This window comes from Peromyscus maniculatus, chromosome 8 (assembly GCF_049852395.1).
Source record: "Peromyscus maniculatus bairdii isolate BWxNUB_F1_BW_parent chromosome 8, HU_Pman_BW_mat_3.1, whole genome shotgun sequence".
NCBI classification, from domain to species: Eukaryota; Metazoa; Chordata; class Mammalia; order Rodentia; family Cricetidae; genus Peromyscus; species Peromyscus maniculatus.
Genome location: NC_134859.1, coordinates 39,158,500 through 39,170,426, shown reverse-complemented (window position 1 = coordinate 39,170,426; position 11,927 = coordinate 39,158,500).

Genomic DNA, 11,927 nt, shown 5'->3' with positions numbered 1-11,927 from the left:
TGGTTACTTTTCTGTTGCTGTGGTAAAAAATTCCCTGACAAAAGCATCTTAAGGGTAGAAGGGCTTATTTCCACAGGGTTCTAGTGGGATAGAGTTCATCATGGTGCCAGGAACCTGAGGCCTGCCTGTCACTTGGCATCAGCAGTCAGGAAGGAGGGCAAGTCTATTCAGCGTGAAGGCCCACCCCTAGGGACATACTCCCTCCAGGGAAGAAGTGACCTAGAGGTTCCAACAGCTTCCCAAACAGTGCCCACCACCCGGGGACCATGTGCTCAAAACATGTGGACCTGTGGGAGACACGTCGTATTGAAACCATATTTGTCAGGAGATGCTAATCCTCTTACATGGTATGTTTTCAGAAGGCATGTCTCACGATTACTTCAGTGTAGGGCAGTGGTTCGGGACCCCTTTGGGGGTCCTGTATCAGATATCCTGCATATCAGATTTTTTTTATTTTTTTTATTTTTTTTGGTTTTTCAAGACAGGGTTTCTCTGTGTAGCTTTGCGCCTTTCCTGGAGCTCACTTGGTAGCCCAGGCTGGCCTCGAACTCACAGAGAGCTGCCTGGCTCTGCCTCCCGAGTGCTGGGATTAAAGGCGTGCGCCACCACTGCCCGGCAGCATATCAGATATTTACAATGCAATTCATAACAGTAGCAAAATTACAGCTATGAAGTAGCAATGAACATAATGTTATGGTTGGGGGTCACCACAGCATGAGGAACTGTATTAAAGGGTCGCAGCATCAGGAAGGGTGAGAACCACTGGTGTAGCATCTTTAGACAGTCTCACATTCTGCTGCCCTAAAACAATTCTAACTGAAATATCTTATGTAGCCATCTTTACACAGATCATGTTCTTACACTGAATTTGTCAGAAGGGGTCACCTCTGCTGAGCCGCAGAAGGGGTCTTGCACACTTTTTTTTTTTTAAATGTTTATTTTCATGTATGTATATGTGCCTCCGTACGCGGGTGCCAGCAGAGGCCAGACCTGGGTGTCAGATCCCCTGGAGCTGGAGTCAAACATGATTGTGAGTCACGTGACATGGGTGCTGAGATCTGAACTCAGATCCTTCGGAAGAGCAATAAATGTTCCTAATCGCTGAGCCATCTCTCCAGTCTCTTTACAAAATTAATAATCCTGTGTGTGTGTGTGTGTGTGTGTGTGTGTGTGTGTGTGTGTGTGTGTGTGTTTGCGCGCGCTGGTGCAGATGTGTGCATGCCTGTGGGGACTGTTTCAGGGAACAGCAGGATCTGAGCAGAGAAGTAGCCAGAGAACCAGGGCATGGGAGGAAAGAGGCCTTGTGAAAAACGCCAAACAAAATCTCCAGTCCTAACTTCTCCAGGATGCCAAGTAAAGTCCCTTCCCAGGGTCTCCCTGCCGTGGAGCATGGAGCCATTCAGAGCCCTGCTCAGAAAAGAAACAGGGATATAGGCCAGAAAGGAGGAACTGGGAGGGAGCATTGGGGTCACAGAAGGGTCATGGGGAGCGGCTAGGACAAAAATAAATGAGTGTAGCTGTGGGCGGAGGTGAGGCTTATGCGGCTGTTCCTGCCTCTACATATTTTTTCAAGTTATTTGATTACTTTATGGTGTGTGTGTGTGTGTGTGTGTGTGTGTGTGTGTGTGTGTGTGTGTGTGTGTCTGCCTAGTGCCCTTGATGGTTGTGAGCCAACATGTGGGTGCTGGGAATCAAACTTAGGTCCTCTGCAAGAGCAGCCAGTGTGTGCTTAACTGCTGGGCCATCTCTCCAGCCCCTGTGCATACTTTTTGAGGGAAGAAAGACTTTAACTTTGTTGTTGTTTGTTTTGTTGAGACAGGATCTCTTTCAGTCCAAGCTGACCTCAAACTCACAATGTGGCCCAGAGAAGCCATCTACTTCTGAGCCTCGGTCTCCTGAGAGCTGGCATCACAGGTGTGTGCTACTACCTGACTAACGTTTTCAAGTGTGCATGTGTGCACACGAGTGTACTTGAGTAGGTGTACTTGCAGGTGCCCATAGAGGTCAGAAGAGGGCGTTGGATCTCCTGAAGCTGGCGTTCTGGTGGTTCTGAGTGTTGAGATTAAAGTCATAACCACCCTTAATGCAATGGTTTTGTTGTTGTTGTTTTGTTTTGTTTTTTTCAGAGCTGAGGACTGAACCCAGGGCCTTGTGCTTGCTAGGCAAGCACTGTACCACTGAGCTAAATCCCCAACCCCTTAATGTTTTTAAATGAAGGAAAAATAGTATTTGGGGACAAGAAACCCGAAACAGATGTTCCGGTGTCCATACATGACGTCTTGGAGCATGGCCACTTTAACTGTCTCTGGTTGTATTTGCACCACAGCGGGAGCTTGGCTTGTCCAGTCTAAGATATTGACTGGCCAGCTTTATACGGAAAGAGTGTGCTGACACTGGCCTTTGCTCTCAACGTTGATGTCCCTGGAAGCATTTTCACTTAAGTGACATAGAAAGAACCCTCTCAAAAAGCAAACCACACAGATTAAAAAAAAATTACAGAAAAACCTTAAATACTAAGACTGGGATATAGAGCTTACTTGGCACACACAAAGGCCAAGGTTTAATCCCAGCACCACATAGACCCTGTGAGATAGCACAAAACTGTAATCCCAAACACTAAGGAGGTGTAGGTAGGAGAATCAGAAGTTCAAGGTCACCCTCGATTACATAATGAGTTTAAGGCCAGCCTGGAAGCCATGAAACTTCATCTCAAACAAAAGGAGGGGTGGGCATATAACACAGTTCAAAGAATTCATTTCTTCTTCTTCTTCTTCTTCTTCTTCTTCTTCTTCTTCTTCTTCTTCTTCTTCTGCTTCTTTTTCTTCTTTTTTTTTTTTTTTTTTTTTTTTGTATTTTTGGTTTTTCGAGACAGGGTTTCTCTGTGTGGTTTTTGTGCCTGTCCTGGATCTCGCTCTGTAGACCAGGCTGGCCCCGAACTCACAGAGATCTGCCTGGCTTTGCCTCCTGACTGCTGGGACTAAAGGCATGTGCCACTGCCAACCAGCTATTTTTTTCTTCTTACAGTGGCACACTTTGCATATTTTAATATTTTGGGTTTGGTCTTTTTGTTATCAGATTTAGATTTTTGCTTCCCTGCACCTAAGGATGGCTTGTCCCTGGAAAAAAAATCCCTCCAGGGTTCTGGGGAGACAGCATTCTCTGCAGAGCATGGCAACCAGCCTGGTGAAGAGTGGCCTCAGGAAGAGGAGCTGGGCCTCGCGGCTTGCTCTGCCCCCTGCTGGCTGACCTTGCCTAGCCCAGGCCCAGGATCCTTACCTGTTTAAGGAAGGTTTTGGCCTCCCCGGTGCCTCCAGTTCTTCAATGGCCGATTCCCCCAGGGTTGAAAGAAGCTTTGAAGAGCAGCGGTTTAACTGCTTGCCTCCGACTCAACAGTCTCAAAGGAGGTGCTAAGATCTGTACAGACCACAAGGTCTAGCTGGGAGCTTCCAGGGGATAAGCCTCACACAGGTAGTGTCCATGTCTCCCAGATATCCAGCATGTGAGACCTGCTCAAGGCCCTGGGGAGTGAGGCTTTATGTCCTTGAGTGTGTTATAGATCCTAAGTCTAGCCTCTGGGCCATTGAAGGCTCTCAGAGCACCAATTCCTCTCTATGCCACTGTACTTTTCACAGTGTACAACTGTCTAAGAACCTGTGTGAGTACTTCAGAACCATTTGCCTCTAGTCCTTCGGGGGTGAGCATGTGGCCCTCAAAGCTGGACCAGGCCTGGATTACTCATACTTGATTCCCAGAACCTTAGATACATATTGGTGAATTGATGGATGGATGAGTGGGTGGGTAGATGAGTGAGCAGATGAGTGAGTAGATGAATGAGTGGATAGATGGATGGCAAATGGCTGGATTGGGGGTTAGATGAGTGAGTGGGTAGATGGGTAAGTTGATGAATGGATGGGTCAATGTATAGATGGATGGATAGAATCAGTGAATGGCTAGATATAAGGATAGATGAGTGAGTATATTTATGAATGGATGAGTACATGGATGGATGGATGGATGGATGGATGGATGGATGGATGAGTGCCCCAGAATGGTTTTTACAGCAGGGACATAGCCTTATCTTCTTTTCTAATCCAAAGATTCCCAAAGAGACAAAGGATAGATGAGGTCAAAAGGTCAGGACACAAGTGGTCCAGGCTACATTTATGAAATTGGAAAAGTTCACTACCTTCCTGGTGTCTAGTCTGGGGTAAGTCATGGAGTGGGGAATATGTCTCTGGAATAGACAGCCTTGGAAATAAACCATCTTGGAATATTCTAGTTCTAGAGATCATACATCAATTAGTTTTCATTTGTCGTGTGTTTACTGAGTGTGTATCAAGAATGAAATCATGGTGGGTGTGGTAGCACACACCTGTATTCCCAGCATCCAGGAAGGAAAGACAGGTAGATTTTCATGAGTTGGAGGCCAGCCTGGTCTACACAGTGACTTCTAGGCAAGCCAGGGCTACATAGCAAAACCTTGTTTCAAAAGCAGGCAAAACCAACAATAAGGAATGAAGAAAGCAGACATTAATGATATGAAATAGTCAGGCAAGCTACACACTGGCTTAGAAGAACTTCTAGTTTTTTGTAATGTAGTGTGTGTGTGTGTGTGTGTGTGTGTGTGTGTGTGTGTGTGTGTGTGTAGGCCAGAGAAAAACCTTCCTCAGGAACACCATCCAGTGCCATTGAATCAGGGTTCTTGTTGGCCTGAAGCTCACAGTTAGGCTAGACTGGCTGGCCATCCAGCCCTAGGGAGCCTCCCATCTCTGCCTTCTCTGGCCTGGGATTATAGGCACAAGCCGCCACATCTGGATTTTATGGGTTCTGAGGATTGAACTGAAGTCCTCACGCTTCCAAGGCAAGTACGTTACCCACCAGACTGACTCCCAGCCTAGAAGAACTATCACCCCATGCACAGGACATTTTAGGGAGATGTGATCTTTCACTAGACCCTAGATTGTGCTGTGGTATCTCGGAATCCCAGAGAGAGGGGATCTCAGGATCATAGAATCTTAAGAGATTCTCCAAGGAGTAAATGAAACCTTAGAATGTTAAAAATGACAGCCTGGACACAGGAAAACAAGACAGAACTCACCCCATTTTCCTACTACGTAGACACGCATGTAAAGCCAAAGAGCCCCGCAGAACTCTCGGCTCCCGTTATGAAGAGACCAGACCTCTACTCATTCAATGAGCAAAAGCGGCCACACACCGAGGCTTGCTGGGGCCCACGTGCAGTCCCAGCACTTGGAGCGAGAGGAGTAGGAGTTCAGTGCTTATGTTTAGTCTCATTGGCAAGAGCTAGTTGGTACTGGATGACTGGTGCCCCTGTGTTCCTCGGGAAAAATCAACAAGTGCTCTCTGGTCACTCAGTGTCTTAGGTGCTGTTCTATTGCGGTGAAGAGATACCGTGACCAAGGTCATTCTTTTTTTTTTTTTTTTGGTTTTTTGAGACAGGGTTTCTCTGTGTAGCTTTGCGCCTTTCCTGGAGCTCACTTGGTAGCCCAGGCTGGCCTCGAACTCACAGAGATCCGCCTGGCTCTGCCTCCCGAGTGCTGGGATTAAAGGCGTGCGCCACCAACGCCCGGCTCAAGGTCATTCTTATAAAAGAAAGCATTCAACTAGGGGCTTGCTTGCAGTTCTAGAAGGTAGGTCCATGATCATTATGGTGGACAGTAGCTGAGAGCTTTATATACTGATTCACAGGCAACAGGCAGAGACAGAGAGAGACAGAGACAGAGAGAGACTGGGCCTGGCATGGGCTTGTGAAACCTCAAGGCCCCACTCACCCCCAGTGATCCACCTTCTCCAACGAGGCCACATCTCCTAATCCTTCCTAAACAGTTCTACTAACTGGGGACTAAACATTTAAACATATGAGCCTATGGTGGAGGGGCATTCTCATTCAGACCACCACACTTGGCTAGACTGTAGTAGAACCAGAAACCCAGAGTTTTTCTGTTAATTTGCCTTTTATTTCAAAGACTACTACTCCCGACACCCCTTTATTTTTAAGATAGGGTCTCACATGCACCATAACCTCAAACTTACTATATAGCTGAGGATAACCTTGAACTCTTGATCCTCCTGCCTCCACCTCTCCAGTGGTATCAAAAGGAGCCTGTGCCACCATGTCTGATTTGGGCTGGGGATCAAACCCAGGACCTCCTGGATGCTAGCCAAGCATTATACCAATAGAGCTAACATTCTGGCTCCAGCAAAAGTCTTGGGAACAGTGTTGCAAACTACTGGTCCAAATCTTTGGTGATCTGGTGCAGGGAGAAGCCAGAGACTTCAAGGCTATCAGTCAACACATTGCCAACCTACTACCAGGGCAATAAGGACTCTGGCTTCATCCAGCTCCTCTTCTAAGACACATTTCTAGATTTCTATAGCACTGAATGACATGCAGATGTTACCAGATGTCCATATTGTTGACAACTCTCCCACGCATCCTCCTTATATGGATGGTTTTTGTGGTTTATATTTTGGTGCAGGATTTCCGGCAGCCCAAGGCTGGTCTTATCTTTGCTGGAGATAGCCTTGAACCCTTGATCCTTCTGCCTCTACCTCCCAAAGGCTGGGATTACAGGTAGGTAGCACCATCCCGGGTTTACAGCAGTGCTGGAGATTAAGCCCAGGGCTTCATGCACTCTGGACAAGCCCTTCACAGACTGAGCTGTACCCCCAATCCCTGTTACTCTTGGCATCTCTCTCTCCACTGCCACCACTTTGATTCAGCCCATGAGTCAGGCATCGATCGAAGTTTTGAAGGCCACTCCTTTTAGAGGACCTTTGCCAGGCTGTGGCTGCAATCGAGGAGCAGGAACCAGTGATTGCTTCCGGAGTCTTGCTCGAGCTCCGGTGGGTGATGTCACCAAGCAGGGCATGGAAGGCATCTGGGAGAAGTGTCTTCAGAAGGTTGGCCAAGGGGAAAGAGACTGAAGAAACCAGCTCGCCGTGGCTGAGCTGGCAAATGACTTCATCCTGGGTGAGACTGAGGCTGGCACTGCCGAGCTTCCCAACGTGACTCCTGAGGAACTAACAACGTGAGAACTTGATCATGCCAGAACAGCAGCACATATCTGAAGATGATGCAAAGGGAAGGAAACAGTAGAACCACAAAGAAAATCCTTAGCCGGACGTGGTGGCCCGTGCTTGCAATCCCCCCACTTTGGGAGGATGAAGCAAGAAAATCATTGTGAGGACCAGGCTAGGTAGCCTGAGCTACGTAGCAAGAGTAAGATTCTGTCTCAAGAGAAGTAACAGAGGAAGCAACTTCACAAAGAAGGGTGCAGCAGATCTGCAGACCCCAGCCAGATTTGAAGTATGCAGAAAGCATGGTGACACATTCCTGTCACCCTAGCACCACTGGGGGCAGCAGAAAGAGAGTGGGGAGTTAAGGTTGGTCTGGGCAGCACCCTGCCTAGAAAACAAACAAAAAACCAACCTTTTACAGGGCTGGAGAGATGACTCAGCAGCTAAGAGCACTGGCTGCTCTACCAGAGGACCCAGGTAAATATTCCCAGGACCCACACAGCAACTGACTCACAGGGCAACTCCGTTATTCCAGTTCCAGATGATCCAATGCCCTCTTCTGGCCTCCATGGGCACTGCATGCAAATAGGACACATCCAGGCAAAACATGCATACACATAAAATAAGAATAAGGGCTGCAGATCTGAGTGCTGCTATTACAGCGTGTACCATCACACCTAGCAAATGTATTTTTGGGGGGTGAGGGTGGGGAGTTGAGGCAGGGTTTCTCTGTGTAGTTTTGGTGCCTGTCCCAGATCTTGCTCTGTAGAGCAGGCTGGCTTTGAACTCACAGAGATCCGCCTGCCTCTGCCTCCTGAGTGCTGGGAGTAAAGGTGTGTGCCACCGCCACCCGGCCATAGCAAATGTATTTTAAACAGTGTAGCCCAAGAATGTTCATAAAGTCCATAGTAGTATGCTGCAATAGTCTGGGCCCGCACATTCACAACTGCTTTCTGACACCCACGCAAAGCAGCTCTAGGCCTGTTCTGCAGACCCCCTTCATAGGGTGTGTCCTGTACAAATCTTTTTTTTTTTTTTTTTTTGAGACAGGGTCTCTCTATGTAGCTCTGATTGTCCTGGAACTCACCACTATGTAGACCAGCTGGCCTTGAACTCACAGAGATCAGCCTGGCTACATCTCCCAAGTGCTAGGATTAAAGCATGTGCCACCATGCCCAGCTCAGATGCACCATTTTTTAAATCTTTGGGTTGTTTGGGAGTTTGGGAGGACACTGTTTTGTTTCGAGACAGGGTCTCACTATGTAGTCCTGGCTGGCCTGGAACTCATGGAGATCCGCCCTTCTCTGCTGTGTGGTAAGAATGACCTTGAACGTCTGATCCCTCTGCCTCCACTTCCCAAATCCTGACATTACGGCATGAACCATCATGCCCAGCTCAGTTCCTTCAGTTCTGGGAATGGAACCCAAGGCTACCAACTGAGCCACATCCCAGCCCTAAAGTGACCCCTTGTCCCAAAGTGGGTGTACTCATATCCCAAGATTCCATAGCAGGAAATAATCTTCATGCCAAACGGTCAGGAATTGTGGAGAGAATAAACCTTTATTGTTGTTGTTGATGTTATTATTATTATATTTTTATTAATTCTTTGAGGATTCCATATCAAGTATTTTTATCATATTGACCCCTAACTGCTCCAGATCCACCTCCACCTCCAGCTTCATGTCCTTTTTTTTTTCCTTTGAAGATTCTTTCTTTTTTTTGGGGGGGGGGGTTTCGAGATAGGGTTTCTCTGTGTAACTTTGCGCCTTTCCTAGAACTCGCTTAGTAGACCAGGCTGGCCTCCAACTCACAGAGATCCACCTGCCTCTGCCTCCTGAGTGCTGGGATTAAAGGCGTGCACCACCACTGCCAGCTCCTTGGAAGATTCTTAAGTCTTGTGCAGGCCCTGAGAGAGGCCTTGAGGGCTTTTGCTGGAAAGCATTCCAGGTTATTATCAGACAGGATTCCTAGGGCCACCTCATGTGGGAACCTGCAGGAAGACACCGCATTGTCGGGCCACCATCCAGCAACTGGCCAGCAGGTGGCAGTATCTGTCCACTTTCTGCTTCTCTGCCCAAAGAGCCTCTTGCTATAAGCAGAGTTCAAATTAAAACCCAGAGCAGAGAGTTCAAGAAAATCCCCAATCCCGGTGCATTGTTCTGGTCTGAGTCACGGCATCTTACCCTCTCCCATGCAGACCCTTTTGGACGGGCCAGTCTGTGGAGGAAGAGCCCCAAGAGAATTCTGAACGCATGATGCCGCCATCTGGATGCTTGCTTCCTTCCAGGGTTTGTTTCCATCAGCCTGCGAGGCTGGGACACCTGCTTACTTACAGTAAAAAGGGCTTCCTTTTTATACTTAGAAAAAAAATACAGTGTTACACTCAAAGCTTTCCCTGTATCTCAGATTGTTTTCTCAGGACTGAGTCCAAGAAGCAGACAATGAACTCAGCCAAGGAACGGTAACTGTAATTAGCCGTCATTCTTACTGGGTGCCTCCGCTCCTGACTTAAGGCCTCAGCTATGCAGCCAAAGGAACCGCCTTTTAATCTTGCCTCAGCCTCCTCAGCTGACTTCAGGTAAAAGTGATCGTTTTGATTACAAGTACAGCAAGGTAGGAATACTAAATGGTAGCCGATGGCCATGCAGGCCCATAATCCAGCACTGGGGAGGTGGAGGCAGCAGGATCAGCCGTTCCAGGTTATTCTTAGCTACACAGAGTTTGAAGCCATCCTGAGATACAGGAAACTTTGTCTCGAAAGACAAAATCAAATTTGTCAATCACAATGAAATATAATCAGTACTGCCGGGGTGTGGTGACACCCACCTATAATTCCAGTGTTTGGGAGGCCAATACAGGAGGGTCATAGTTCAGGGTCATAGTGACAGCCCAGGCTGAGCAGTGAGACTGTACACTCTATCCCATTCTCTACAATATCACTCCAGCCATTACCCCTCCCTACCTCTTCTCCATCCATTGCCTACCCCCTCTAAAGTCTCCTGTATCCCTGGCTGGCCTTGAACTCACTATATACCTGAGGATGATCTTGAACTCCTGACAGTCCTACTTCCTGAATGCTGGAATTGCAGGTGTGGATTGTGCCAGCATGCCTAACCATGGAGACATAAGAGCCTATTTGTATGCTGATGGGAATGATCATAGAGACCGTGGGAAACCTGGATAAGGGTGGTGTATCTCAGCAATTGGTAGAGTGCTTACCTAACATGCACAAAGACCAGGTTAGATCCCCCGGTCCACAGAAACGAAGCATGGCAGTGCAGATGAAAGCCAGTAATCCCAGCACTCAGGAGTGGAAGCAGATCTGGAGTTCAAGGTCATCCTCAACTACATTGCAAACTGAAGGCCAGCCTGGGCTACAGGAGCCCCTGTCAAATGACAAACACCTGAATAAAGGCAGGTCTCAGGCTGGAGTTCTAACTAGGAGTAATTAACTAACAGGTAACCAGGCCCATGGTCCTATCCCCAGCAAAGCACGCTCGAGACCACACACACACACACACACACACACACACACACACACACACACACACACACACACACACATTGGCAAAGATGTGGAGAAATCTGAACAGTCCTGAACACTGTGTGTTGCTATGGGAATATCAGATGGGCCTCCTGAGCAAGCTCAACATGGAGGGGTGTAGTTCAATGGGAGAGTGTCGCCTAGCACACATAAGGTCCTGCCTTCACTGCCCAGTGCTGCAAGGAGAGGAGCCGTATTATCATACAGCCACATTGGTCTCACTTCTAGGTAAACACATGAGGGAACCCACACACTGGCATTCAAGTGTCCCCGCTGTTAATAGTGGCCCAATATAATAGCCAGAGAGTTGAAATGAGTTAAATCCCACCAGCCAAAGAACTGAAAAGCAAACTTCAGCAGACTCCCACAGCAGAATATTATTCACCGTCACAAGGAAGTACTGACAGATGCCACCATGTAGGTGGCCAAAGGAGGCCAGACCAAAGGCTGTGTGTGTCTTGTTTCCTTTATATTAAGTGGGCAAAAGAATCCATAGGGACAGAAAAATCAAATCTGTAGAGGTGGGGGTGGGAGGTGTGGAAGCTCACAATTGTAACAGGAGCACTTGGGAGGGAGAAGCTGGTGGATGATGAGTTCAAGGTCATTCTCAGCTACAAGAGGAGTTCGTGGCCAGCCTCAAACACAGGAGACCTTGTCTCAAAAGACCAAAAATGGGGGAGGAGAGAGGAAGCGAAGGGGGGGGGAGGGCTGAGCAGGAGAGAGCAAATCGGTGGTTGTCAGGGACGGGATCAGGAGAGATGGGCGTGACTGCTAAGAAGGTCTCCTGGCTTTTCGTAGTCAAGAAATGGCCCGGAGTCAGATAGGTCATGTACACAGCTGTGGATGCACTAAGCCCTCACCCCGCCCTTACCCCACACCCTGCAACAGCCCCCCCACAAGGACTCCAGGCCCTGTGCGAGTTGATCCTCCCTCTACCTCTGCCTCTTGCTGGCGCCGCACCCTGGACCCCTTCTGGTCTCCAGGCACGGTAGTGCCGTTCCCACTACTGTTTCCAACAGGTCTGCTCGGTTCTGCTGACGTCATCTCCTCCGAGTCTTCCTCAGACCTCTCCGATTTTGCCTTTGCTAAACACCCGACTAAGAGCTACATCTGTCCCCCAGCACATGTCACCTGTTTTTTCCCCCTCTTTTGTCCCTGGCTCACATGTTGTCACTGCTATAAAGTATCCATCTCCTCCAGGCTGGGACGCAGACTGTGACAGCAGAGATCTTATTTTAGTCATAATGCTTCTGAAACAGGGCCGGGCACATAGTAGGTGATGAATAAATAAATATGAATATCCAACCAATGAATTGTTGAGATTAGATATGACATTATCATT